This window comes from Podarcis liolepis, assembly GCF_965112155.1.
Source record: "Podarcis liolepis genome assembly, chromosome: 4".
Taxonomy (NCBI): domain Eukaryota; kingdom Metazoa; phylum Chordata; class Lepidosauria; order Squamata; family Lacertidae; genus Podarcis; species Podarcis liolepis.
The window spans coordinates 55,447,983-55,475,891 of record NC_139558.1 but is presented as its reverse complement, the minus strand read 5'-3'; the positions used below and the strand labels follow the sequence as shown (position 1 = coordinate 55,475,891).

The 27,909-nt window shown below is 42.3% G+C and overlaps 1 protein-coding gene and 1 long non-coding RNA gene across 8 annotated transcripts in view; one reads left to right on the top strand and one right to left on the bottom strand.

The window, feature by feature from the left end:
• Positions 1 to 27,547, bottom strand: part of TIAM1 (TIAM Rac1 associated GEF 1) — a 188,274-nt gene extending 160,727 nt beyond the window's left edge. For 4 of the 7 annotated variants that reach the window (XM_083500329.1, XM_083500326.1, XM_083500318.1 and 1 more), the window contains exon 1: positions 27,349 to 27,545. The gene's annotated coding sequence lies outside the window, so the exon portion shown is untranslated. Of the gene's footprint in view, positions 1 to 26,018; positions 26,106 to 27,348 lie in introns of those variants that run through there. The other 3 variants (XM_083500321.1, XM_083500317.1, XM_083500323.1) reach the window with 3 other exon arrangements.
• Positions 15,789 to 22,445, top strand: LOC310705644. The gene is made up of 3 exons (XR_014525420.1): positions 15,789 to 15,832; positions 18,212 to 18,378; positions 21,320 to 22,445. It is a non-coding gene; the product is annotated as an uncharacterized lncRNA (long non-coding RNA).
• Positions 27,548 to 27,909: the final 362 nt, after the last annotated feature.

Here is a 27,909-nt window from a genome sequence, read left to right as displayed (position 1 = left end):
GAAAGCCCAGGTCTGCTTGACCTAGAAACTACTCACTCTGATTGGTTAACGAGCAGCACTCAACTCTGTTATCAAGGGATTGTTAGCTCAGTTTGGTGTGAGGTGTGTTAGGAGTTAGAAGTGCTGTGTATGGTTATGAGAGAGAGAGAGAGAGAGAGAGAGAGAAAGGAAGGATTTATTTTGCTTTTATTTGTATGCAGAAACTCTGCTGGTTTTATTTTTCCTTTTTTAATAAATCCTGTAAATAGTTATTCTGAGTCTAGCTGACTAGTCATTACCGCCGCAACTAGCTTCTTCGCTGTGCAGGAAAACTCTGCTACGTTTGGGCTAAAGCCAGTAGGGCTATGCCTGACACTTCAAAGTTCCATGAGGTTATGGGCATTGTGCTGCCAGCCTGAGTTGCGGTGGTGTCAGCATCAACGGCGTTGGTTCCAGTAGTTCCAGAAGTTGTTGTTCCTGTTGGTGCAGCAGATGGACACTGGCTGGTTCCTGACTGTGGTGAGCTGGTGACGCAGCGGACACAAGGACAACAGCTGCAGCGTGTGAGTGCTGGGTGCTGTGGTTCCTGTTTTCTCTCTCGGTGGTCGTGAGTAGCTGGTTCCGGGTTCCAGGGACATCGCTCTCAAGATGGCCTCACAACCAGTTCAGATGGCTTTTGAGCGTCTGAATGACTCCAATTACTTGCTGTGGTCGGAACGCATGCAGGCAGTGCTGCAGAGGGATCGTCTCTGGCAAGTGGTGAGTAAGTTTCCTACGAAGCCTGATGATGAAGACCTCGATAAAGACCAAAGAGCAAGGGCCACAATTGTCTTGGGGCTGGAAGATTCCCAGTTGCCGTATGTGAGGGGAATCAAGACAGCTAGAGGTGTGTGGCAAGCACTTAAAGAACTCCATGTGCGTGAGACAGCGGTTTCCAAGCTGTTCATTCGCAAGGCATTGTACAAGGCAATGTTACAGCCTGGGGTTACAATGCAGGAACACCTACACAGTTTGCAGTTAAAGTTTTCTGCGCTACAGGAAAGAGACTGTGCATTAGACCAGCAGGAGAAGGTGGCTATTATTTTGAGTTCTCTCCCGGAAAGCTGGGATAATTTAGTTTTGTCTCTAGAAGGCATACAGGAGCGTGATTTATCAGTCAGTTACGTTACTGGGCGTTTGATTGAAGAATGGCAGAAGAGGCAAGAAAGGTCGTTGGCTGCAGAGGCTTCTACAGGTGGGCGGTTTGGAAGTTCTCATGCCATGCCAGAGGTGAAGCAAAAGCAGCGTACTGGTGAGGAGTCAGCGTTTGCTGTTAGGCGTTGTTTCCGATGTGGGTCTTCAGCGCATCTAAAACGACAATGTCCGGAGTTGGTCAAGTCTCAGTTGCCGGTGCAGGAGCAGAGACGAGATCAGCAGCAGCAGCAGCGTAAAAGGAAATTCTTCAAACAAAAGCAGTCAGCTCAGCTGGTGACCGGCGAGGTCAAGATTGCTGATGAGAAACAAGCGGTCTGGGTGGTCGATTCGGGAGCGTCTCGCCACATCGTGAATTCAGATGAATTGTTTGTTTCCAAGAACTCAGCACAGCGCAGCCAGGTGGCTCTAGCAGACGGAAGTACTTCTGAAGTGATTTCGGGGGGTGCAGTTTATGTTCCTTGTCTGCGTGAATGCCTGCAAAATGTACTTTGTGTGCCTTCATTAAGGAGCAATCTGATGTCTGTAGATTGTTTGCTAAAAGCTGGGTTTAAAGTGTATTTTGAAGGAGACAGTTGCATTATTAAGAAGGCTGGTGAGATTTTAGGCACTGCTAAGTCAGAGGGAGGCTTGTTTTGGCTTAAAGCAGGATCTCAAGTTGCAGCAGTAGTCAGTAAATCTCAGCCTGCAGTGAATAACAAAGCTATACATGACAACTGTGTGCACTTATTGCATAGGAAAATGGGGCATGCTTGCTGGAAAAGTGTACTAAAAATGTCTGAATTGGCTGATGGGGGTAATTTAAAGAGTTGTAACAAGTACCTTGATTGTAATGTCTGTAAAAAGGTTAAAACACACAGAGTCTCTTACCCCAGAAGTGACAGAGTTAGTGAGTCGCCGCTACAGCTGGTTCACATGGACGTAATTGGTCCATTTGCTGTAAGCAGGGGTGGAGCGCGCTTTTCACTAACAATTGTGGATGACGCCACGCGTTATTCTTGGGTTTTTCCCATGAAAAATAAGGGTGACGTGTTCACTAAGTTTAAAGGCTGGGTGGCATCTGTGGAAAGATTTCTGTCCATTAAGCTCAAAAGGATTCAGACAGACAGAGGTGGCGAATTTATGTCAAATGCCTTTAAAGATTGGTTACAAAAGCGTGGCATTGGGCATAGAAAAACGAACGGTTTTTCCCCAGAGGAGAATGGCGTTGCAGAACGAAAAAACAGATCTTTACAAGATATGATGTTTGCCATGCTTGATGATGCTGATTTGCCCATGTCTTATTGGGGGGAGAGCATGCTCACCGCGTGTTATCTCCAAAATAGGCTCTTTCATCAAACAATAGGTACAACCCCGTACTTTAAATTGTTTCAGAAAAAACCTAAAATTGACCATTTGCATGTGTTTGGATCAAAAGCCTGGGTATTAATTCCGAAGCAAATGAGAAAGAAGGGAGATCCTAAGACCAAACAGTTAGTGTTTGTGGGTTACCAGGAGCTGGGAAAAGGTTTCCGCTTTGCTGAAGGGACAAATGGCATTGTGATCTCCAGGAATGCCAGTTTTTGTGAACATAGTGGCTGGGAGAGACTACATGCCAATACTGAGGTTTGGTTTGAACCTTCCCAGGAGCTTCATGACTCTGAAGGTAGACACAGAGAGTCAGAGTCTGAGGGGGAGGAAAGTTCAGATAAGAGCTCTCAAGAAAGTGGAGTTAGCCAGAGACCAGTTGCTAAGCAACAAAAGAGAGGTCGTAGTTCTGAGGAGGAAAGTGGGTCAGAAGAAAAATTTTCTCCCAGAAGATCTAAAAGACAAAACAAAGGAGTGCCTCCAGTGCGTTTTTCTCCTGATACTGCAAATGTTTTTAGTGTAATTGCAGAACCTAAGAGTTTTCAGGAGGTGTTAAAGTTACCAAAAGAGGAGGCAGAGCTCTGGAAACAGGCAATGGAGGAAGAGATGTCTTCTCTGAATGAGCACAAGGTCTTTACACCAGTAGCAGCGCCTGAGGGGGCAAAGATTGTAGGCTGCAGGTGGGTGTACAAACTTAAACCTCTGGTGACAGGAGAGTACAAATACAAAGCTCGTTTAGTCGCTCAAGGATATTCTCAGAGGCCTGGAAAAGATTATGACGAAACTTTTTCCCCTACTGCTAAGGGGGACAGTGTAAGGCTGATTCTAACACTTGGAGCAAAGAGAAAACTCCTGTTAAACCATTTTGATATCCAGACTGCATATTTACATGCATCAATATCAGAAGACCTGTATCTAGCCGAACCGCCTGGTTATGAGACAGGTTCCAATAGAGTGTTAAAATTAAACAAAGCTTTATATGGTCTTAAACAGGCTGCAAGATCTTGGAACAAGTGTTTCCATGAGGCCTTAGTGTCATTTGGTTTCAAGCAGAGTACAGCTGACAATTGTGTTTATGTACGTGGTACAGGCAGTGATCAAGAGTTTTGTCTGATTTATGTAGATGATGTATTGTATGCCTGTAAAACAGATAAACAAACTAAAAGGTTTGCCAAGCAATTGTCCAGTAAGTTCAAAGTGAAGGACTTAGGCCCGGTTAGGACATATCTAGGGTTGGAAGTGTGCTGGGCCCAAGATGGCAGCTGCCTAATTAGTCAGCAGAACAAAGTTAAGCAACTACTGACTACATACAGAATGCAGGATTGCAAAGGGGCAGCGGTGCCTATGGATCCAGGTTTCATAAAAACACTTCATATAGATGAGAGTCCTGAATTTGAACATCCTGATGTATATCACTCTGTAATTGGAAGTTTATTGTATATAGCACAGTGGTCCAGACCTGATATTAGCTATGCAGTAGGCATATTAAGTAGATTGGTCTCAAAACCCACACTAAATGCCTGGAAAGGGGTAAAACAAGTTCTGAGGTATCTCAAACAGACAATTGGCTATATGTTACAATTAAATTCTTCAGAGGATGAAATGTTGAGTTGCTACTGTGATAGTGATTGGGGAAATTTGCCGGATAGAAAATCTGTCACAGGACTAGTCATAATGGTCGGTGGAGCTTTAATCAGCTGGCGGTCACGCAAGCAAGACATTGTAAGTGTGTCATCAACGGAATCAGAGTACGCCGCATTGAGTGAATTGTGCAACGAGGTGATTTATTTCAAGCATTTGATGGCAGATTTAAATGTAAATTGTGGAGAACCAGTACAAGTTTACATTGATAATCAAGCTTGTATAACCTTAAGTAAAACAGAGGGTTTCAAATCGCGTTCCAAACATATCTCTGTAAAATACCAAAATGTACGTTGCTGTGTACAAGACAATGTAATCACCTGTACTTATGTATCAAGTGAAGAAAATGTAGCAGATGTGTTAACTAAACCATTGGCAAAGGTAAAGAACAAGCGAATGTGCAAGGGTTTAGGTTTGCTGGAAAAATAATCTCCTACATAGGTGTATTTGGAGTTAATTGTTCAGCAGAATCTGTGAGGGGGTGTTCAGTTTCTGTTAATTGGTTCTCGTGGGAAACTTGCAGATTCTAGCTTCACCAATTAACTCAAGCTGGTGTCAATTTACTCTTGGCAGAAAGCCCAGGTCTGCTTGACCTAGAAACTACTCACTCTGATTGGTTAACGAGCAGCACTCAACTCTGTTATCAAGGGATTGTTAGCTCAGTTTGGTGTGAGGTGTGTTAGGAGTTAGAAGTGCTGTGTATGGTTATGAGAGAGAGAGAGAGAGAGAAAGGAAGGATTTATTTTGCTTTTATTTGTATGCAGAAACTCTGCTGGTTTTATTTTTCCTTTTTTAATAAATCCTGTAAATAGTTATTCTGAGTCTAGCTGACTAGTCATTACCGCCGCAACTAGCTTCTTCGCTGTGCAGGAAAACTCTGCTACGTTTGGGCTAAAGCCAGTAGGGCTATGCCTGACACTTCAAAGTTCCATGAAGTGGATTGCAAAGAAATTGAATAAATAAATAAATATGGCTAAAGTGCAAATATCCTAAAAGTAGTCCATCATTTTATTAGTAGACCTTTAAGGCTTGTATTTTCATTTCTTTTTTTAAGTGGCAATATTCACACAGACTAGAAATTGTCTCTGCTCTTTGTTCAATTGCAGGCCAGCTGTTATGGCACCTCATAAAAATCAAAGTTCTTCTCCCAGAGAAAAATTAACTTGGATGACAAAGAGAAGGTTTGAAGGCAATAAACAAATGAAGGAAGGAAGAATCTTGAACCAATATTAGTTGAAAAGAGACTGACAAGCATTTGATAAGTCAATCAATCCTGTATCTCATGAGAAGCAGATCCAAAGATGATGGATAAGCACAGAAGGTGGCTACCTAGCAAGTCTTTCAGAAACACTGTAAACACTTTATTGCACAAGCTGGTGAGTCCCATCCAAGTTGGCTGACAACACAGCAAATTCACAGATTGGAAAAAATAAAGGCAGACAGCTTTCATGGAAGCTATATGTTCATCCAATTTCACAGTAGTTGGGATTATCAAGACCAAATTATACTCTACCATCCTGTCAAGGGTTTGGGTAGATGGGCATTTCTACTAACCATAATGATTTACCAGCTAAGGGAGCTCACAAATAATTGCTTCTCCTTTCCTGCAATGTATGATAGCAGGGAGGGAAAGCCTAGAGCTTTCTACCAACAAAAGGATCTTTCGATAGATAAGAAAGGAAGGTAAGATGTCTGCCCTTGAAATATAAACAGGTCCAGACACCTCTTATAGACAGATCTGCTGTCTCGTATAACTATTCCGCCCACAATTTTCAAAGACGGCTTTAATATAACCATGGGAAGGAAATACGATTTGCAACAGACACTTTGATGGTATAAACAGTTCTGTTGTCCCTGGCTTTACTGCGGCAGTGCTTCTGCTGACCACAAAAGGAAAGAAAATTAAAAAGCCACTAGATACAGCCACTTAAAAAAAAAGGCAATGCCAGATGTGAAGCCTTGCTTGAGCAAACATCTTCCACTCATATGCTTGCCACCAAGAAAGTGTGAGGAATGTATCAAGGTGGGGAATCTTGCATAGCCTTTGGTTTAGCTAGTGTGTCAAATTAAGTGTGGGGATAGAATAATAGGATGCAGCCATATTCCCATATCCATAGACCAACTTACCTTTTCCAGTGACAGTGCCCCTCTCTCATATATACACTCACACACAGACACGATTACAGTTCTATTACAACTCCATTTCTCTCTCACACAAGAGTATATGCTTCTATTTACATAACCTGACAGGCCAGAGGATACCTATATTTTATGAGCATACATAAGAGAGGGATTCCACCATAGCGAAGCTCTCCCTCCCCCTCAAGTGTGTATGCTGCATTGTTCTGCATTATATATGGACAGACTTCCGATTTGCTAACGGTGATGGAAAAATTTCCAGGGCTTTGTTTTTTCACTGAAAATGTTCAATTTTCAATCTTAGTAACAATGAATGGGTGCCAACTGCAAATAAATATTCAGGAAGCATGGCAGTTTCAGAGATTTTAGCTTTGCTTACTAAATGCAAGTCAAATAAACATACTAATTTTGATCACTCTCTCGGTTACCAGGACATTTTCTAATGCAAACTGAAAATTTTCTAATACAAATTACTCTACTTTGTACATATATTTTAAAATTCAAATTCACCCCCCCCCCGAAAGCAGACATTGCTGCTTGTGAGATCTACTTTGTCAGACAGAGCCAGATGCAAAGCAGTCTCTCAAAGGGGGGGGGGCATTTATCTTTGCACATCATGAGCCCATAGAATTGGGATGAGCCACATAAACAAATCTACATTTGAGTTACTACAGATCAGAGATTCATACAGCCCAATTTAAAATGAGTGGGGAAACCTTTTGGTTGTTGCTGTTTAAGTTTGGAGTCTTGCTATTCTACTAGAAGTTATATATCCATTTACCAGTACATACTGATCCATCTTCAGCTCAACCTTGTTCTAGATCTCCTCCTCTTCTCCCAGATAAAGGTAGCCTTGGTGGAGTACTAAGAGGAGGAGCTGATCTCCTCAAGGACTGCCTCTCCCATATGAACTGACCCAGATCCTGCAATCATTCATAGACAAATTACCACGTTTCATTCTAACAAAACAACAAAGTTGTACTTATTTTAATTTATTCTTTTGAGATAGCCTCTCAATTGTTTCAGCCAGATTTATTTGCTGGTAGCCGGCATATTTTATGAGGTATCTATCCTTGCCAACATAAAACTGGCTTTTGTCTAATGAGTGCTGGAAAGTTTGCACAGCATCTTCACTAGATGCTGCCTGGTAAATAAAATCACCTTAGCCTACTTTGTCATGCATTACCCATGACAAAAATAGAATATATTTTGCCTTAAAATAGAACATATTTTGCCAATATTTTTATCCAGAATCACACTGTGTTCCAAGCTAAATTCTGAAAAGTGAAGCAATTTCTCTTCTGCTCGCTTGTCATTATACCTAGGCTTCCATGATTATCTGAGTCAACATAAAAATGCAATATTTACAAATACTTAGACTTTGATGCATGTTTCTTTCTGCTTTCACACTATAAAGTAGGGGGGAAATTACCCTATCATCAACCCCTGTACAGTGGTACCTCGGGTTACATACGCTTCAGGTTACATACGCATCAGGTCACAGACTCTGCTAACCCATAAGTATTACCTCACGTTAAGAACTTTGCTTCAGGATGAGAACAGAAATCGTGCGGTGCAGCAGCGGCAGGAGGCCCCATTAGCTAAAGTGGTGCTTCAGGTTAAAAACAGTTTTAGGTTAAGTACAGACCTCTAGAAAGAATTAAGTACTTAGCCTGAGGTACCACTGTATTGAGTTCTGCAATACCCCTCCCAAACCCTTAAATCTTCATTTGAGGCCCTTCTCCAAGGCAGATTTGGAGGGAGGAAGAGCTCCTCCATTTGTGGGTCTCCATCTATGGAATGCACTCCCCAGCGAGATGCCTTCCTAGACATCTTTTTGACGCCAAGTAAAGATTCCCCCCCCCCCCCGGCTTCTGATAAACCAAGATGACATTGTTTGTGGTGCCAAAGCTTCCTTTGGCTGTTGTTGTTTTATTGATTTTGTTTATATACCGTTTTATATTTTTAAGGGGGAAAGTCTCAAATTGGTTTACAAGCTGTTATGGGGAAGCAGGTGTTACATTTTATGTTATGCATAATATACTTTGTTTATAACAGTGTTGCAAGTCACTTGGAGTTTCTTCAGGTAACAAGTAACTAACAACAACAACAGTCATCATATGTGGCTTATCTGGTAGATTAATAATTATCTCCAATAAGTGCAAAAGGAAGTTGTGCAGTTGCCTCTTGGTTTATCCTCTGGCTAGTGAACCAGGATTTGTGCTTTGACTAATTGCACCGACAAAAAAAAAGCCTGTTATATTAAAGCAAAGTTCCGTATTTGCCAGAAATTGTTCAAATGTGGGGAAAGGTGTGTTCTGCTTTACATCTGTGTTAAAAGATCCTGTTCCTTAAACCTGCCTCTTTGCTCCAGAAGACCATGTCCAATGAACCAGAAATGGCCAATGCACAAAACTCTCCCTCACTTTTCTAGCCAGTACTAGAAGTTTATTGTGGTCAATGTTCATTATGTGAGAAATAAACAATACTGAATTCAGTCATTCACTTATCCGCTCAAGCTAGGAAGAATCCTCCCAGTTGTCAGAGGCAGGGATACGTCAAGTCTAGCTGTCAAATTTCTCAGGCAAAAACAACAAAGGAAGTTGCTAAAACACATTCAGATCCACAATTCCTTGGTAATGCTTGGAAGACTGAATGAAACCATTTAGTAGGTGTGGTAGGTAAGTGGCAGCATTACTCTACCCCAGCCCTTTAGACTCACAGTTCTGTGGTTTTAACAGTGTCTGCTTTGTAAACCAGACAGCCTCTATTATAATTTAATATATAGATGGAAACCAAAATACAGCAGTTTTCTTGTAATTAAGATTCTATTTATTTATATTAATGCACACATGACTTCCAAGAAGCCCATCTGAAACACAAGTCAACTGTTGTATTTTCCAGCCATATAGGACTTCCTTTCCGAAAAGGATATTCTAGACAAGTTGCTCACTTTTCTAAGGTGGACTTTGCCATTAAAAAAATTCCAGAGTCGTTCTGTGTACTTAAATAAAAGTTACACACTTGCTACTGGCTACAAGCACAGAGAAATTGACTAAGGGAAAACATATGCTAGGACCTCCTGGCCTGCCCACAGTGAGCAACCACAATTAGTATCAGGGGCTCCACCTCCAAGGAGACAATCTTCACCAATCCCAGGAACAAGTGAGCTTAATTAACAGCTGAGGTTTGTATCCAACATAATGCTAAGTGAATGTCTCATCAGCAAAAGGCTTTTACTTGCACAACAGAAAGTTCTACCCTCCGCCTGCATGTCCCCTAAATCTCTTCTGGGTTCCCCCAACCCTCTAGAACAGATCCAGAGAGAGAGAGAGAACCCATTGCACAAGCAGAATTCCTTGCACTGACTGAATGTACCAGTCTACTTCTACTGTATTAACAGTAGAAGTACAGAAGGCTGGAATACAGTAGTACTGTATTCCAGCCTTCTGTATCAATTTAAAATTATTTTTCTCTCCCCTTTAAGGACTTTTGCTTTGTATAACCTTGCGAGACAAAATAAGTTCGATTAAAAAAAATAGGATTTTCTAGAAATGATAACATTTGACATCCAACGTGGTCCAAGGAAAAATCTATTGGGACCTGGGATAACAGAGGTCAAATCACTGCTCCAGTTATAAGATTACCATGAATAACTCTGTGTGTGTCCGTTTCCCATCTGTACATGGGAATCATGGATGTCTCTCACAAAAAGGAATAGTACAAGAGGCTGAAAAAGACAGAAAAGCAGCTTGGATAGAACATTAAAGATTGCAATAATATGTAGGGTGTTTGTTAGAGTTGCTAATGCAATCAACATTAAAAAGAGAGAGAGAGAGATCCATAATTTGAATTGAGCAACCATATATTGATGATGAAAGTTAATTCTCTAGAGTAGTCAAGTGTCCAGGATCATCACTTATTTATTTATTTATTTATTTATTCACTCATTAGTCAGATGAGCACAGTTGTATTCAAAACTAAAAGCTTTCTCTGTGAGATGTGATAATTGTCTCCAGAGACATCTCTCCAAAAAAAAACATCATTCTTAGGTTTAAAGTAATAAGAGCCTTTAAAGTTACATTCATCTTATATCAACAGACAAGCTTTCATCAAAGAAGAAAAGATCTAAAGATGGCTCTTGGGGAAATCATTTTATGCTTAATCTACATTTAATTAAACCTATTTTCTGATAATTAGTTATTGATTGTTTGTTAGCAGTTTGAAAGAACATATTCTTTCATACATATTCCAGCTCATTAATCCTAAAGGAGTTAATCCCATTTAAAGACCAAATAGATTGCTACTCATTTTCAGATTATATCACACTGAAACCGACAGTGACATTCACAAAAGTGAAATAACTTCCTAATCTGCATATCACTTTTGTGAATGTCTGTTTGGTTCACCCTATCAACTTTCCATTCCACATCCCTCCACTGACTTCTGAATCCAGCTGCACTTGCTCAACAAAACCCTCCCTTTTTATTACTTCATGTGTTCCTAGACTGAACTTTGACGCTGGAATCAGTTCTGGCAGAAATTAAGTCCCATCCAAGTCACCTGTGTTAAGAAAGTTCCCACGTACTGGTCTTACAGCAGTCTTCTAGAACATCAAGTACTCCTTAATTTGGCCAATCTATTAAAAAAATCTAATAAAACATCGCTTTCAAATGTTTGTGAAGTTTGGTATTAAGGATTAAGTAATACAGCAAGGGCTGAACTATTCTGCTGACTCACATGACAGCCAGATCAGGTATATATATTTGTTTCTGCCAAGAAAGTGTTAAATATCACATTCTCCCAGTAACCAGGGAACTTGGATGAAATATCTACTGTAGGATTTCCTCCCTCCCCAGCCCAAAAGTCTGCTACTCATTATTGCTGTGACTCCTGAGGGCAAAAAGACAGATCACACAATTTTAGTAACAGCTAACAATTTACCCATCTTCATAATAATAATATAGACAAAGAGTGCAAATACTTTATAAAATCATCTCTTTCTGATTAATTTTAGGTGTGCTAGATAAAAAGATATAGATAGATAGATAGATGATAGATAGATGATAGATACCGTCGATAGATAGATGATAGAGATAGATAGATAGATAGATAGATAGATAGATAGATAGATAGATAGATAGATGATATAGATAGATACCGTACTCTGAATTGGATAGTTGCAATTGGAATGTTTCCCTCAGATAATAAATGACCCGATCTGGTTTCTGTTGATTTTTAAAACTAAACACCTAATATGATCCTATACTTCTGTTAATAAAGAACTGTGTAGTTTCTCTTTTTTCCTCTCTTATACCTATGAAGGGTCTTGTGTTTTTCTAACAATGGAGACAGACCTGGGTAACAAACATTTTATTTTTCTAGAGATGGGGAATCAGTCACTGTGTTATTATTATTATTAAACTTTCTATACCTCTCTTCATGTGTCTCCATCCCAAAAGGCAATCTGAAACTTGCATAGCATTTAAAAAGTTTTTTCTTTTTCAAATGACTCCTACTTCTTCATTTCATCTTAAGAGTTCTTACAGAGATTAAAATTCATAGCTTTACCGTAAACTAACTTTCACTTCCTTCCCCCCACAGCCCCAGTTTTGTTTATCATTAAATCTGATGAAAGCTTCTGGAGATCTTGAAAGCTCACTCACTATTTGAAGACATTTAGATTGGCCTGGTATGGATTTGGGATTTTTCCCCCTTATAGGACACCATGCCTACATTTACTTTTTGTGAGAGTAGAAATGCTATTATCCAGGAGTGAACTACAGTCTTTGTCTCACATGAGCAACATTAGTAATCAGACCCTTCCTACAAAGTTCCATTGTCCTCTAACAATGTACCATTAAAATGGAACCATTTCACTAAAAACCATTTAAAAATCAATCCTGAAAGGACAGTTTCAATGGAAGTGTTCTATAATTGTTAGCATGGATCATGGGCATGTCTGTCTGTGTAGATTTGAGCTTTAAGAATGTAACTAAAGCACTGACCTAGAGAATCTTTAACTCTGATAGTGATCTAAAAACACAAGAAACTAGAAGCTTGACTTGAAAAGTAGGTGATTGAAAATCAGTATCTAAAGAAATTAAAGTGACTTGTATATGAAGAATGATGAGACACAAATAGAAGATAGCATGTTAAGGCTGAACTAGCCTAGGGAGATGTGTGGCCTTGGAATACTTTTGCGCAACAATTTTGTCACATTTTAAAGAAAATCTTTACAATAATAAAAATTATGTAAAAAAAACAATTTTGTCAGATTTTGAGAGTCAATAAAGTCTCTAGCCCTCAGGATTACAGAAAAATGCTTGAAAAAACCATGGCCAAAAACTGCTGGATTGCTTGAAAGTGTGCTACAGGTTCACACATTCCTCCTATCAAATTTTTGCTCAGATATGATGAAGCTCACTGGGTAGTCTTCACACGTCATCTTTCAATGCAACTAATACTCCACAGGACCATGAGGGATTGCAAAAGAAAATATTTTACTTATTAATTGAAAAGCAGTTATAAATTACCGTATTTTTCGCCCTATAGGATGCACTTTTTCCCCTCCAAAAATGAAGGGGAAATGTGTGTGCGTCCTACGGGGCGAATGCAGGCTTTCGGTGAAGCCTGGAGAGCGAGAGGGGTCTGTGCGCACGGACCCCTCTTGCTTTCCAGGCTTCAGGAAGCTATCCCCCCAGCCCGGCAAGCTCCCAGAGCGATGCCAAAGCTGCGCTCTGGGACCCGTTCTGGGAGCTGGGGTCGGGGGAAGCTCGGGCTTCTCCCGCCCCCAGCCCCGCAAGCTCCGAGAGCGATGGCGAAGGTGAGCGCACCTTTGCCAGCGCTCTCGGACCCGTTCTGGGAGCTGGGGGCGGGGGAAGCTCGGGCTTCCCCCGCCCCAGCCCCGCGCCTGGGGGGGGGATATTTTTTCCCCTTTATTTCCCCCCCCAAAAAAAATCTACGTGCGTCCGATGGGCCGGTGCGTCCTATAGGGCGAAAAATACGGTAGTTATATCAAATGGCCACATTGAGTTATAATGCAACACACTAGATTCATCAAAATAGGTACATTGTCTCACTGTAGATGTCGTGTTAAATTAACCATTGTTTAGTATAGGATGGCGCTGTAGTCTAAACCACAGAGCCTAGGGCTTGCCGATCAGAAGGTCGGTGGTTCAATCCCTGCAACAGGGTGAGCTCCCATTGTTTGGTCCCTGCTCCTGCAACCTAGCAGTTCAATAGCACATCAAAGTGCAAGTAGATAAATAGGTACTGCTCCGACGGGAAGGTAAACGGCGTTTCTGTGAGCTGCTCTGGTTCGCCAGAAGCGGCTTAGTCATGCTGGCCACATGACCCGGAAGCTGTCTGTGGACAAACGCCGGCTCCCTCGGCCTACAGAGCAAGATAAGTGCCGCAACCCCAGAGTCGTCTGCAACTGGACCTAATGGTCAGGGGTCCCTTTATCTTTATCTTTATCTTTACCTGTACAGGATATGCATTGCATGTTAATCAGCATTAGCTTTAGCCAGTGTTTCAAAGCAGCTTTGAATGCTGCTTAAAAGCTGGATCACAATTTTATTATTCATTAAGACATTTTTACCTATGGTTAACCCAAAAGAAACAATCACGATTCATGTCAACAAGGGAAGAAGGCAGAGAGCACAGGAGCCTGCTTCACATCTCTTACACCAGGCTCTTGTGTTAATAGCATGCAAGTAATAAATTAGCTATGCCTTCCAGATTATGCATTTTCTTTATGGCCCACATCTACACTCTTGTGTCAGAGTACAGTATCCCTTTAAATTTTCTGCCTCTTTACTGCAGCCAAATCCTCAAGCATCAGAGATTTGCTGCACTCAGGTTTTTTTCTGTCTCACAGCAAAACAGGAAAAAGATAAAAACAACCAGAGAGAACACTCAGTTACCAGTTTGTTAACCCAAAAGCTTAGCAGGAGACACTAAAATGAATAAGGTGTGGATAGAGTGAGCAACAACATTCCAAAGAACAGCATTTTAAACAGAAGCAGGGGAGCAAATATACCCAGAGGAAATTAATGTGAGAAGGAAGAAAGATGGAAAGTATACCCCATAACCCTGCAGTCTGCCCACAACTGGCTGGTCTATGTTGTCCACACTGTGTACGCGTGCCATAAAAAACACCAGTTTGTACACACACAAAATGCATTTGTTACATCAAAATGCTGTCCTGACCTGCAGCTTAAAAAACTGTGGATCCACAAGCACATTGTGGACATTTACCCATTGTTGTCCAAACCTTGATTGACTACAAACATCATATTCTCCCTAACTGACCAGAGTACAGCCAAAGAACAGCTCAACTGGCTAAAGTGCCCAAGAATATTAAAAGCAGGCGGGGTGCTACACAGTTATTCATAAAGACTTTCTTCTGTCTTTTAGCCAATGATTAAAAAGGTGCTGTCTATTTCTGCCCATTGCAAGAGTTTCTATACTTCCCTTGCCAGTTAAAGCAATTTGGCTCCATTTGGCCACGGCAGTCCACCTGCACAGGTGGACATGGATTTTTGCAACCTGAAAAAAATCAATGGGCAAGGACATTACTTTTGACAATATGGAAATAAGCATTATTATATTACTGTTTAGTAAATTAAAGTTTCAATCTTAGGGTTGTACTGCTGTTTAATACTGCCTCAGGCGTCTCCCTATCTACCCTCATGGTGCCATATCATAAAACACGCGGCTACAGGCCTGCTAAATGATGTAATGGCAACATTTAATACACAGGGTAATACAGGGGGGATATTTCCTGGCACAATAAGCACATACGTATGCCAAGTTTTAATCCTTAGATTTCAGAGGATCTCTGCAGGTAAATCTCTGCACAACTGATGGAAGTTCTTCAAAGCTTTATGAGATCATTCTTGCATTAAAACACCAGTGTTGCAAAAGACTTTTTTCCCCCAATAATAGGGTAGGATGCACTGAAGAAAACAATGAACAGTCTCTTGCTTGTTCAGTGAAATGCCGATGGAAGACAAATGTCAGAGCAAAGGAAGCCAAAATGGTGCCCAGGTGTTGATGGATTACCATTTCCATCATCCCTGGTCAATGGTCAAGCTGGCTGGGGATAATGGGAGCTAGAGTCCCACAATATCTGAAAGCTCCATGTTGGCTACATGCACTTTGGAATCACTGGTGGATTAACCTGGATGGCATTCTATTTTCTGAAGTCTGATTTTCATCCCAAAAGAAAAAGAAAATGAATAAATGTCAAAGTATTTGTTTTATTAAGCAGTTAGACACATAACTGGTGATTCCACAAAACAGGACATGGGGATGTCCTAGAGAGGCCATCTCTGAGCAACAGGATGACACAATCAGGCTGTCACTGACATTCAGTACCACAACTAGCCTGAACACTCCAAGAATAAGCTACTGGGTGTTCTGGAAGGACTTGAATTACCCAACATGCAGGTTATTCCTAGGGAAAAAGTGGTGCTGTCACACAGAAGATTACTGGGGAATAACAAGCTGTTAGATGTTACCAGGAAAGGTACTGAAGCCTTGGCATTATGGGCTTGTTCCACAATGGCGGCCTGGTGCAGAGGTGTTCTGGAGAGGGTTGGGAAAGCTAAGCTGTGCATGTGTTTCAGCACAGGGGTACAAAAATTTCAGGGGTACAAAAGTGAGCTGCACCCCAAGATAATTGAGTCCATTTCTTAAATATGATTCATGGATGATTCATATTCAGGTATGGGAATACGGCACAATGGTCAACCCCATCACTTTATTCAGTTCACCCTGAGTTTTTCCTGCTCTCGTTATGAGCCATGTTCTATTGACATCTTCTGCACCAACCCACTTATGTAATAATCCCCTGACTAATCAGTTATGAGTAAAAGCCACCCATGAAGAACCTGTTTCGCTGACAACACATGCCAACCAAACGAGAGTCCCTAAGTGTTGGGTAGCGTGGGAAAATTCAGCTAGCCAGAACCCTCTGTCCACCAAGGAAAGACATTGCCAGCACATCTTGCAACCACCAAGTATGCAATCCAGCCAAATTTAAATGGTTTTGCTTTAAATTTGATTTCAAATGGGAGGCATAGTCATGGCCACAGAGGTTTTCCCTGACCTTTTCTAGACCAGTTATTGCATGTGCATCTTTTGAGCCAAGAACAAAGATGCAAATTTGCTTTAATGTCTCACATCTGATTAGAAACACTACTATAAACTAATCCTTAAAATAGGTATACCACCCTTCAGAAATGCTTCTCAGTGGTTTACATAAAATTAAACAAAGCAAAAACTAGGCATTGCTCTACTTTTGTTGACCCTCTAGATGAGTTTGCTGTATAGAACATTCTTCAGATTCTTTCTCCTTTTTATAATGTATACACTGGAGTCTTAAGAAGTACCACAAATACCCATGTCCTATGTATACAACACCCTATGTATCCACCTTCCTTTGTTTATTAGGGAGGTTCATACAGGGTTTTCTTCCATACCTTAAGAGAAGCTCATTAAAATGAAAATTGTTACATAGCCTACTGTGCATCCAAAGGAAGACAGGCTGTGCTGTAACATGACTACAAGAGAAAACAAAATCTCCCAAGGTGCCCTGTTCAGTAATGTAATGCTCCTGTATCAGAGCTTACACTTAAGGAATTCTGCCTGGAATTCCCAAACAACCTTCAGGCTTTATGGAATCACTGCTAATTGCACTAACCTTGGGTTTCTAGTGGAGTGATATACAGCTAACGAAATGGCAGCTGCTTCCCAGATAATAAATAATAACAATTGAAGCAACAACAGCAAGTCATTATTGAGTCTATGTAGACTGCTCGTACCACACACCCATATAAAACAAAGCTTTATAGAATATCTAGTTTTAATTGTGGCTCTAAATTATAACTTCAAATACTACAGGCATCTAGGAATATCCATTCCAGTTTAGCAGTGTTTTCAATAGATGGTGGTTTAAAGTTCGTGGTTTACATCACAATCCAGAGAGCAGAGCAACAGTTTTCATGTGTTAGAGTTCTGTGTATAGAAACAGTTATCCTGAGATAATTGAATGCAAATATTTGATTTGGGGAATACTTCAATAATGTACAGTTAGTGTGGAAATAACACGTGAACAACAAATTTAATGTTATTTTTCCAAAGTTATTTTATTGGACCAGTTGGAAATTATTTCAAAGACACAACAACTCAACGGCACATCCCTCTTACATAAATATAGATTTTAGGAGGTGGGGAATAAAGACACAGAACTGTATTATTTTTTATTATTACCTTTGCCCGAAAACCATAAAGGCAAGAGTCAGAAATGTTCTTTTCCACTATCTTCCACATTCTCTTTCAACTCTATGTGCGTTCAGTGATGCGCTCTGCAATCTGTTGATAGTTTTGTGGCATCCTATGTAAAAAAAATCATGAGGTTTTGTGTCTTGGTTCAATGTGTTTTGTGATGCTAGCAAGCACCACTTTTGTGATTTTTTACTATCAGAAGTTATGATTTGACAGTAGCTTTCTGGAGACCATGAAAATTCAAGAAAATCTGTTTTGAAGATTTTACCAGATCTGGATTTAACCTGAACCCTATAAAAAGTAAAGAATATGCATATCTGTCTCTCTGGGGTGACATGGGGGCGGGGGGAGCAGCCAGGAAGGGATGGTGCCCATAGCACTCTATCCCAATTCCATATGCCCATATTTACCCACAAGCTCCAAAAGACCGACTACCCCCCCCAAAAAAATCTCAAAGTGACTAAGCTCCTATCTGTATTGTGGAGTGCTATCACACATTGTTTGTCGGAACTGTTGTTGTTTGGGGGTGGAGAAACCCACACAGTTAAAACACAGAGCACAGAGGGGCAACAGACACTTGATGTCTAAGTAGCGATTTTCTGGTCCGTGCATCTTGCAGCTGTTCCAAGAGTAGGTGGAAGCACAAAAGGCGTCATGAAGCTGTTCGTGGGATGAACAGGAGAAAGCAGGAAAATGAGAAAGGAAAGAAGAGCTGAGAGGAGAGTGGGAGGAATGAAAGCAGGGTGTGGGCAGGAAGGAGGAGTTGACGTGATAAAGCATGAAAGGGTAAGCCTTTTAAAAGGGGGAAATGTTGCATACATCCGAAGAGGCTTCAGTAACAGTTGCTATGGAAACCATAACTTTTCAATCCTGCAGCTCAAGTTTAGGAGTAGCTCAATATGATTTATGTGTGCTTGAGTGCTATCTTGAGTAGAGAAACTCTAAGAAGAGGAGCAGTGTCCCTGAAGGGATGTTTCTGTGGAAAAATACGCAAACTATCACGCAAACCATTATTTTCATTACCATACAACAAGCAAATAGGCCTCATCTGCACTATACATTTAAAGCAGTACCATGCCACGTTAAATAGTCATGGCTCCCTGAACCCCAAAGAATCATTTTGTTTAAGCCAACATCCTTTTCTTTAAAAAACAACAACAACTTGGCTCAATTAGACTCTGACCAACAGATTGGGTGCCCTTTCAAATTTCAACAGGGGAGGCCAAAGTGATTAGGGAAAGGAAAAGATTCTCAGCAAGGTAAAGGCCAGATCTTGAACATATTCAAAAAAAAACCTTCAAGAACTCAGGTCCAACAGTCACCCCTTAATAATAATAAAAAAGTCAAGAAGCAGCAAATGTCCAAATACACTTGTCAGTGGCAAACACATACTTTATTCTGTGGACTCCTGCTCGAGTCCAAAGAAAGAAGCAGTCAGCGGTTCTTAACTCTCATTGGGTTTTAGAGGCAGCAAGCAGTCCTGCCACTTCTGCAGGCCCCTGACTTAAGTTACCAGCCTTTGCCTTGATCTACTTGTGCTGGGCTTCTGTGTGCTTCTGAAACTTAATGAAAGCACAGGAATGTGGCTCTACTCTTCTGCGCAGGTGAGCAGCGAGCTCTTGTATCTTCAGTTGCACAGAACTTTGGAGGCACTCCGAAGCAGCAGAACCAATGTTGGAGGCAAGATCCTGCCCCTCAAACAAGTTGGGGAAGGGGCAAGAGTCAGGAGCAACCACAGATTTTGCTTGATTATCAAGAGCAGTCAAAATATGTGAGGTGGCAAACAATTAGGTACTCTTGATGTGTATGGGGAGCAGAAGAAAAACACAAGTAGTATGAAACGTTGGAGGGGAAGAAATAGCCTCCCCTCTCCCCATGGCATCCATGTTCATCTCTCAGTTCTCAGAGAGGGCTCGTTCAAATGCACTCTGTGCCTGGGGAAAGCTGTCACAGCCACTCCCAGATTCCAGACCCCACAAAGGGATCTGCAAGCAAGAAGCTGGTGAAATGTGGCCTTGACATGGACAGGCAACTGATTTAGAGGTGGTTGATCCTTGCCATTTTTATTACAGTAGGGGCAATACATTCCCCCCCCCTAAAAATTCATAATATCCCCAAAACATTTTCCCTATAAACATTTTCCCCAAGACTACAATCCTTTGTACATGTCCTTGTATATAAACTGTGGGAGTGGGCATGAATCAGTGCAACCTATTCCCAAGTAAACGAAGATCACACAAATAGTTTTCAGGAACCCATTTAAATATGATTAACCCAGAACATCTCAAAAGGCATTGGAAAGGGGCAATTTATTACTTTATTATAAAACAAAATGCATTGCCAGTAAGATATTTATTGTTCAGGGAACTGAAATCCAAAACTCACCACTTGTACAATTTTACAAGTAGGTAACGTAATATATGTGTGTGTGTGCTCATTTGGTAAGAAATGAGGGAAAACCCGAGTAGAGGGATAAAAACAAGATGCTTGGGGTTTTATCGTTTGTTTTTTCATTGATTTTTAAATTTAAAAAATATAAATACTGTATACTTGCTTTGACTTATAAATTTGGTTGCATATGAACATATAACCTATAACAATAAAATAAAAGTCAAAATAAAGAAGATCTACAATAAATGCAATATATTAATTATTATAGAAACCAAGGCCACAGTCCTACACAAAAATTAAATGCCACTGTACTTAGTGAGGTTTTCTTTTGAATAAACAAACATAGGATCATAAGATCACTGTCAGAAACTACAAACTCCTAACACGAAGCTATACCTTTCAGCTTAACATGCCTCCTGTTCTCCTGACCTTCTAAGTTTCTATAGCCACAGCTGGATTACAGAGAGACTTCTTCAAGCCTGCACATGAAGTATCTGTGTGCAAAAGAAATCCCTTATATTCTCTCCCCCCCCCCACCAACTGCACTATGCATTGCACATAAAATGCTGATGAACTAAAATAGCACAAGTAAAAATGTGCAGCCTGTATCCAAGGCTTTCCTTGCTCTTCTTCACTCTGAAGCCCTCCAAATCTTCTCCAGAAAACTGGAGGGCCCCTCCAGAACAGATCTTGAAGGCAAATGGGGGAGGAGAGGAAAGTGAAGTCTCGAAGAGCACACCCACCTGCACAACACTGGATTTCACCCACATTTTAAAATAGAATGCCCTGCATATGTTGAGACTGTTAACAGAGCAACACTCTTTCCTCTGTCCAAGGGAGAACAGAAACCAATGTAGAAGGTTTAAATCAAAGTTAACCATTCCTCCAAATGAGAAAGATCCTCTTTGAGGAGAGAGCAGTGAGTCACTTGTTCCTTAACAAGCTTTGCAGAAGTACCCAATGTTGTTTACCTATGCTCATATGAATATTGCCATAGCAAAAGATAAATCCTTCGCTTGTGAAACAAACAGCTAAAATGGAAGAAGTGTGCATGCACACGAAAGCTCATACCAAGAACTAACTTAGTTGGTCTTTAAGGTGCTACTGGAAGCTAAAATGGAGCGAAGCAGAGGAAGGATATGCGCAAAATGAGTGATAAATGCAAACACATCCAAATTCCTTGATTGAGCAGGCCTGGCAATTCTCCCATCTGTTTTGCACAGTATAACAGTGGCTGGGGCCCATGGAGACTAGTAAGGCAGAAGGCAGGGAAACTAGTGGTAGGCGGAGCCAGAGCAAATTATTTCAAGTTTTGTCCCCATCTTCCTCCCTGCAGAGTTCTACAAGGACAACACTGAAGCTAAGAAACATGAGGAAGCTTACAGGCAATGCCACCTCCTGGGTTGGTTCTCAGTAAGAGGTTAGGCAGCTGGAGGCTGGCTGAGGGCAGAATGAGGTTGGTGGTGGGTCATTATCCCATGTGCCCTAATGGACAAACTGGGGTAACTGTGACACTCAGCCACAGGGCTACTTTATCATGAAAAAATGTTGGCCTATTGTCCGGGTCAAGTCTTCTCTGAATGCTCAAAGGCACGTGCAGATTTGTGTGTCTCATTTTAATACAGAAAACTGAACTGCATGTGCAAAGCAGTATACGGATTGTCTCCATTCATTAACATCAATTGAAAAATTATTACTGTATTAATCTGGGAGTTGGTGGGGCAGTGCCCCATTTGCCACAATAGAGCAGCCTGCATTAGCACAGTGCAAGTTTTACATGGTTATAATCAAGGAGCAGTGTGCAGGAGGGATTTCCCTGAGGATCATTTCAGCTTCGCCCATGCTGGGGTTCTTAACAATAAAGATGACAGTAAGTGTCATTCAACCTTCTTGAATCATTTATCTTAGTGCTGAAGTGTTATTGAAAACGTTTCTGCCAGTTTCAAAAACACGGGAAGAAGAGATCTAATCAGGGACTAGGAAGCAGTAGTATGTACACGCAAACGTTAAAGCGGCAAGTGATCCCCTGGCAAAACACCTAAGTGCCAGTCTCCTGTTGGATAAGTACCTGTTTTTCAGCTGGGTTCGATGCCATAATGGTCACATATTGTTTTTAATGACGTGGTTACTTTTAACATAAAAACTCCAGATTCTTGCAAGTTTGTGTGAATTTATCCGCAGTGTAATCCTCAGACAAGTTAACAGCTGTGGTTTTATTGTGACCCAAAAGCTCTGTAATCTCCAAGCTTCCCTTTAATATATCATTGAGTGTAAGAGCAAGTCAATTTTTGTTTTAATACGAGAACAAAGAAGGTTCCAGAACTGGGTACCACAGTCTGCTGCCAGGTATGCAAGGGTTCTGTTCCCCCCCACCCTGTTTAATATAAGCAAGTCTCTTCCTGCATTACATGCTAAGCAAAAAGCAAGGCTTAATTTGAGTGACTGTTTTATGCTTGAAATATACTGTATATCAGGTTTATCAGTGTATATATATATCAGTGTATGTATGTGTCTGTGTATACACACACACACACATACACACACAGTATATACTGTATATCAGTTATATCAGTTATATTTTCAGTCTGAGGGCCATGTTCCCTTGTGGGAAACCTTCCAGGGGTCACATGACAGTGGGGGTAGAAGGGGAAGATAAGACAGAGCCCTGGATGTGACTCTTTCATTTGTACAGTAGGGTACATTCCACCCAGGCAAAAGTCAAAGGTTGGTACACACACACACACACACACACACACATACACACACACACACACACACTCATACCCACATTTCTCCATCCATGCAAGCAAATGGCATTATCACAGTTCATGGATTGATCTCAGCTAAGCAAAAGCACTTAAGGAGGTCAGTAAGAGGTGTGGCTTGAGATGGTGTGATCTAGGGAGAGCCACATAGGAAGACCTGGAGAGCTGCATTAGCCCCCGGACCTGAAGTTCCCCACCCAGCTGAATAGTCGAAAGCAAGTCATGCTATGATCAACAGGGCTTCTCCCAGGAAACTACGCATACAGTATTGCATCCTAAGCCACAGAACTAATTTTAGTGCTATTTCTGCCTAGCACATCTAGGTTCATTACAAAAGGAAATAATGGATTCTGTCAGAGTCAAACATAGGTCAGCGATAAAAAAAACAAGGTGTAAGTACAGTTAATTATTCAAAGAAACCATAATAGTGCATGACTAGTGATCACAGCAACTCTTCCCAGTAGGTACTGCTCCAATGAGGCAGTTACAAGGACTAAAGGTCCCCATCTTCCCACCACTCTCTAAGGCTCCTCCTCTCAAGGCTATTTCCCACGCAGTCACAAACTACTGTATTTTTCGCTCTATAACACGCACCAGACCATAGCACGCACATAGTTTTTAGAGGAGGAAAACAAGAAAAAAATATTCTAAATGAAATAGTGGATATATGATTTTTGTGGTTCATGCTGTGGCCACAGACATGTGATCTGACAGTGAGTTTGGAGTAGCCCAATGCAAAAATCCTGAGGATCCATGTGGATCCATGCTTTGTAAACACGGAGGAGGGAAGGAAGGGGAACCATGGATCCTCTGCTCACGACTGCAGCAGATCCCCCCCGCCACCCGCAGGCATTCGCTCCATAACACGCACAGACATTTCCCCTTACTTTCTAGGAGGAAAAAAGTGAGTGTTATGGTGCAAAAAATACGGTATGTCTGTGCACAACCAAAAAGAGCTCTGCTCTCTTCATTTCTCTGCATGTTCTAGGAGACATGGGGGGAAGAGAGCTGGTTGCAGCACGAGGGAGAGACTCCCTGGATTCTTCAGCAGCCTGTCTCAACTCTTGCCTCTTGGCCACCCTCCTCTCCAGCCATGAGTCTAAACTGCTCTCTGCCACAGTCTCTTTCTGCTCACTAAACCCTGTTACCTCTTCTGTTTCCAACACCTCCTCCTCCCAGTCTGCTCCTTCTTCTTCCTCTGACCACACATCATTGCTCCACCACCAATCCCCTGGCTCTGAGCCTTCTTCTCCTGGGAGTTCCCCAGCTGGTGTCTCCCACCATTCCTCTGCATCCAGCAAGTCCATGACAGATTCATGCCTGTGAGCTTTCATATCTCTGGTTATTTAAGTACCTGCTGGTAGCCTCTCTAAACTATGGATTAGTTGGAAGCTACATGTTCATTTTATGAATAAAGCTCAGCTCACACGTGCAGAACATGATGTGTCCAACACTTGCTGTTCAACATGGGAATTAATGCCACTGATGAGTACAGTGGAACCTCTACTTACCACCATAATCTGTTCCGGTGGCCCATCCTTTAGGCAAAACAGGTCACTGGTAGAAGCACCATTGTGCACATGTGCAGACGGCGACAGCCACTTCTGCACATGCGTAAACGGCAGAAGCCGCTTCTGCGTGTGCACAAAATGGGGCAAACCTAGTATTTACCATATTTTTCCGTCTATAAGACGCCCCCATGTATGCCGCCTATTTTTGGGGACTCAGATTTAAGAAAATGGGGGAAGATGGCCCCGTGTATAAGACACCCCCTAATTTCTGACATTATTTTTTAGGGGAAAAACCTAGTTTTATAAACAGAAAAATATGGTACTTCCGAGTTTGCCGTGGTCACGAATTCGATTGGGCGCAAGTAGAGGCGGTCGTAAGTAGAGGTTCTACTGTATTGTGTTGTATGAAGTGTAAGAGGATATGAAAGCCTTACCTTTGGTTTGATCTATAATGGCTGTCTTATATATTAATGCAGTCAAGGAATCATAGTTGCGGTCACTGAACAAGGGACGCGTATGTGAGAACTCAATCTCATGTGCTGGAGAAATGGAACACTTCCTTGTTGACTCTTAGTAAAGGCACACACAATACAGAAAGAGGGTATTGTGAACAATAGAACACATGAACCATATCTCTCCCCAACACTGCAGTCCATCTCTTCACCCACTGATTCATACTGATAAAGGAGCACCAGTGAGTTTTCAGACTCAGGTGCACCACAAGAAAAGATTGGTTTCCATTTTATCACCAAGAGTGAAGAAAGCCAGCCTCAACTTCCGGCTTCCCCGTCTGAGAAGAGCACACAATCCTCTAGTATCCAATCAAAAACACACTCATCCATGTTGTTCCTTACCTTGAGCCTCTTTACATTAGAAGGCGGTGGGGAGCAGAGAACTCTGTGTATGGAAACAACATTGCATTCATTCATTTGTACGCTATATCATAGCAGCAAGCTGAAGCTACCAGATAAAGAAACACTAGGATTCCATTCCTACATCTGTTTGAAGGAATGAGGTCTAAAAGATTAGCCTGCTACACTACTCTACAAAGATAGATTTATAGGATACAAATACACAAAGCATCTACTTATGTACTGTAAAAATTTGCAAGACTGGACCACGCTGAACATGTATACAGTACACATACTTCTGAAACCCAAAACACTGAACAGGCTGGTACATTTTAATTTTCAATAACAATGCTGCAACATATTTCCCCTGAAGCTGCTTCTTATATATTCATATTTACTAAACACACTATACATATGCATTGCATCATCTGCAACTAATATGTTCCTTAAACAAAGCAAGCTGCACTTGGGGGGGTCACAATGCAGAACACAGCATGCAGCAGACTTACAAAATGTAAATTACAGCAGAACTACCTTACCTTCTTAAACTACATACCCACTTAAAGACAGACATTAAATTCTGACTTGTTTTTTAGTTTGTCAAGTAATTTGGCATGTCTTAGCAGCACTGAGTATTTCCACAGAGAAGTGTTCTTTCCAAGCAAGAAAGAGAGAAGTTATGTTAATTTTCAAATCCTATTACTTTCCATGGCATCCATCTACAGCTATTTAAAATGCATTCACTGACACAATGTAACTGATCTGACAAGAAAGCTGGAGAGCAATTTAAAAGAAAAAGAAAAAAAAACTCAAGTGAAACTAATTTTCCATGTTGATGGGATTCAGTTGTCACAACAAACAGCTTACAAGTTTTACATAGCATGCAGCACGATCCTATACATACTTACTCTGAAGTAATTCCCTCTGAATTAAATGGGGCTTATTCCCTGACAAGGCTTACAGCCAGAAAACTGAGAACTTTCTAAACCATCGTGTTTCGGGGTCTTTGTGCTGGCTGTATTTGTGATTTTAAAAAATCCTCATGAAAGCAGGATGAATTATGCAGAGCACCCCAGATATACAGTGTTGTCCAATCAAACCATCAAAACTCACTACATCCATATTTACATGTGTCCAATCATTGACCGGGAAGAAATCTCTGGAAATTGACTACATAAGCATTGGTTCCTTAGCAATATGTCACCTACATCCGCCTCCTGCCTGAGTTATGAGTATTTGAATCTAAACACTATTCACCAAATATGACCAAGGATGCAGTCTATAAACAAAAGCAACCCTCTCCCCTTCTCCAACGGGACAGGACATCGCAAGCAGCTTGCAGCAGTACTAGCGGTGTGGCAATGTCGCAAAACGAGGGGACCATAACACACAAGCACATCAGTGACTCCACCACACGTTTAAGAGGCACACTCCACATTACACTGGCTAGCTCCTATGGACAGTTTATTGGCTTTGATCTCAAGAGCATTTGAGATGCAAATGAGAGGTTGGGGAAAGGATTATTCTGTGTGTGTGTGTGTGTGTGTGTGTGTTGGGGGGGGGTGTACCAAAATCCCTCTGATCCATCTGTGCCATTATACCCTTTCTGGGAGAACAAACGATTATCTTCCTTTCTTCCTCCTTGCCATTGTGCGAATGTTTTCCTCGCAGCTGCACACACACCGGCCGCATCGCGCCAGAGGCACAGCAGCCAGAGGTTATCCCAAAGCTTTATCCAGCTTCCTAATCCCTGGACGGCGAGAATGTAACATCGGGTCTGAGCGCAGAAGATTACACTCAAGCGGAGAGACAGACAGACAGACAGACAGAGAGACACCCCCTCCCTCCAAGCTGATGTTCACAACAGAGCGATGGCCCCTCGGGTAGCAGAGTGTCGGGGGGTGGAAAGGAGCTTCTACTGCTCGTAGGAACAAGCACTAGCCCAGTGGGCCGTCTCTCTCGCACGCCCTCTCCTCGGCCCTCCTCGCACCAAAGCAGTCCCCATTCCGACGACCGCCTGTCCATTCATTGTGCCTGAGAAATGCGCACAGCGCAGGGCTCCAGCCTCGCTCCTACCGGCTCGAGGAGACGGGGACCCCGGCGGGGAAAGGACACGGAGGGAGAGAGGGAGGGAGGGGGCGTCTCTCTCCGCATCTCCATTTCTCCCGCTTCCACAGCAGCCAGCCAGCCCTCCATTCATTCCGTCCGCCTCATAAGCCAAGCAGGGACGTTACTTACCAGCACTCGGGACGCCCCGGCCGAGCGTCGCCGGACACGAGGCAAGGGAGCAGCGCGCTCGAGAAGGGCAGGCGCTCACGATGGCTCCTTTCCCGCTGCAGTGCCAGGGTCGCCAGTGCCGCCGCCGCCGCCGCCGCGCTCAAGACGAGCTCATTCTGCCAATAGCGGCCGCTGCCATATTGTTACCGCAAGCGCTGCGGTGGGCGGGGCCTGCCGGTTCCTTGGAAACCGAGCTCCATTGGCTGCGCCGCGGGCCAATCTAACCGACGCGGCCCAATGAGCCGAGCCGGCGGCGAACAGCGGGGCGTTTGGAGTTAGGAGCACGGCAGGAGTGGACAATAGCAGGCGCACGCGGGGAGCCAAGTGGAGCGGGGGGGGGGGGAGGTGGCAGGAGAATAGGCGCCTCCGACCACCGGAGCGGTCGCTGAGGGGGCGCTGGGCGAGAAGCGCGTCAGCTACGTTCCAAAGGCGCGCGCGCACCTCTCTCTCTCTCGCGCGCGCGCGCTACCTGCGAAAGCGGCGCTCTTTCTTTCCTTCAGGGCCAGTGACGCTAACCCAGTT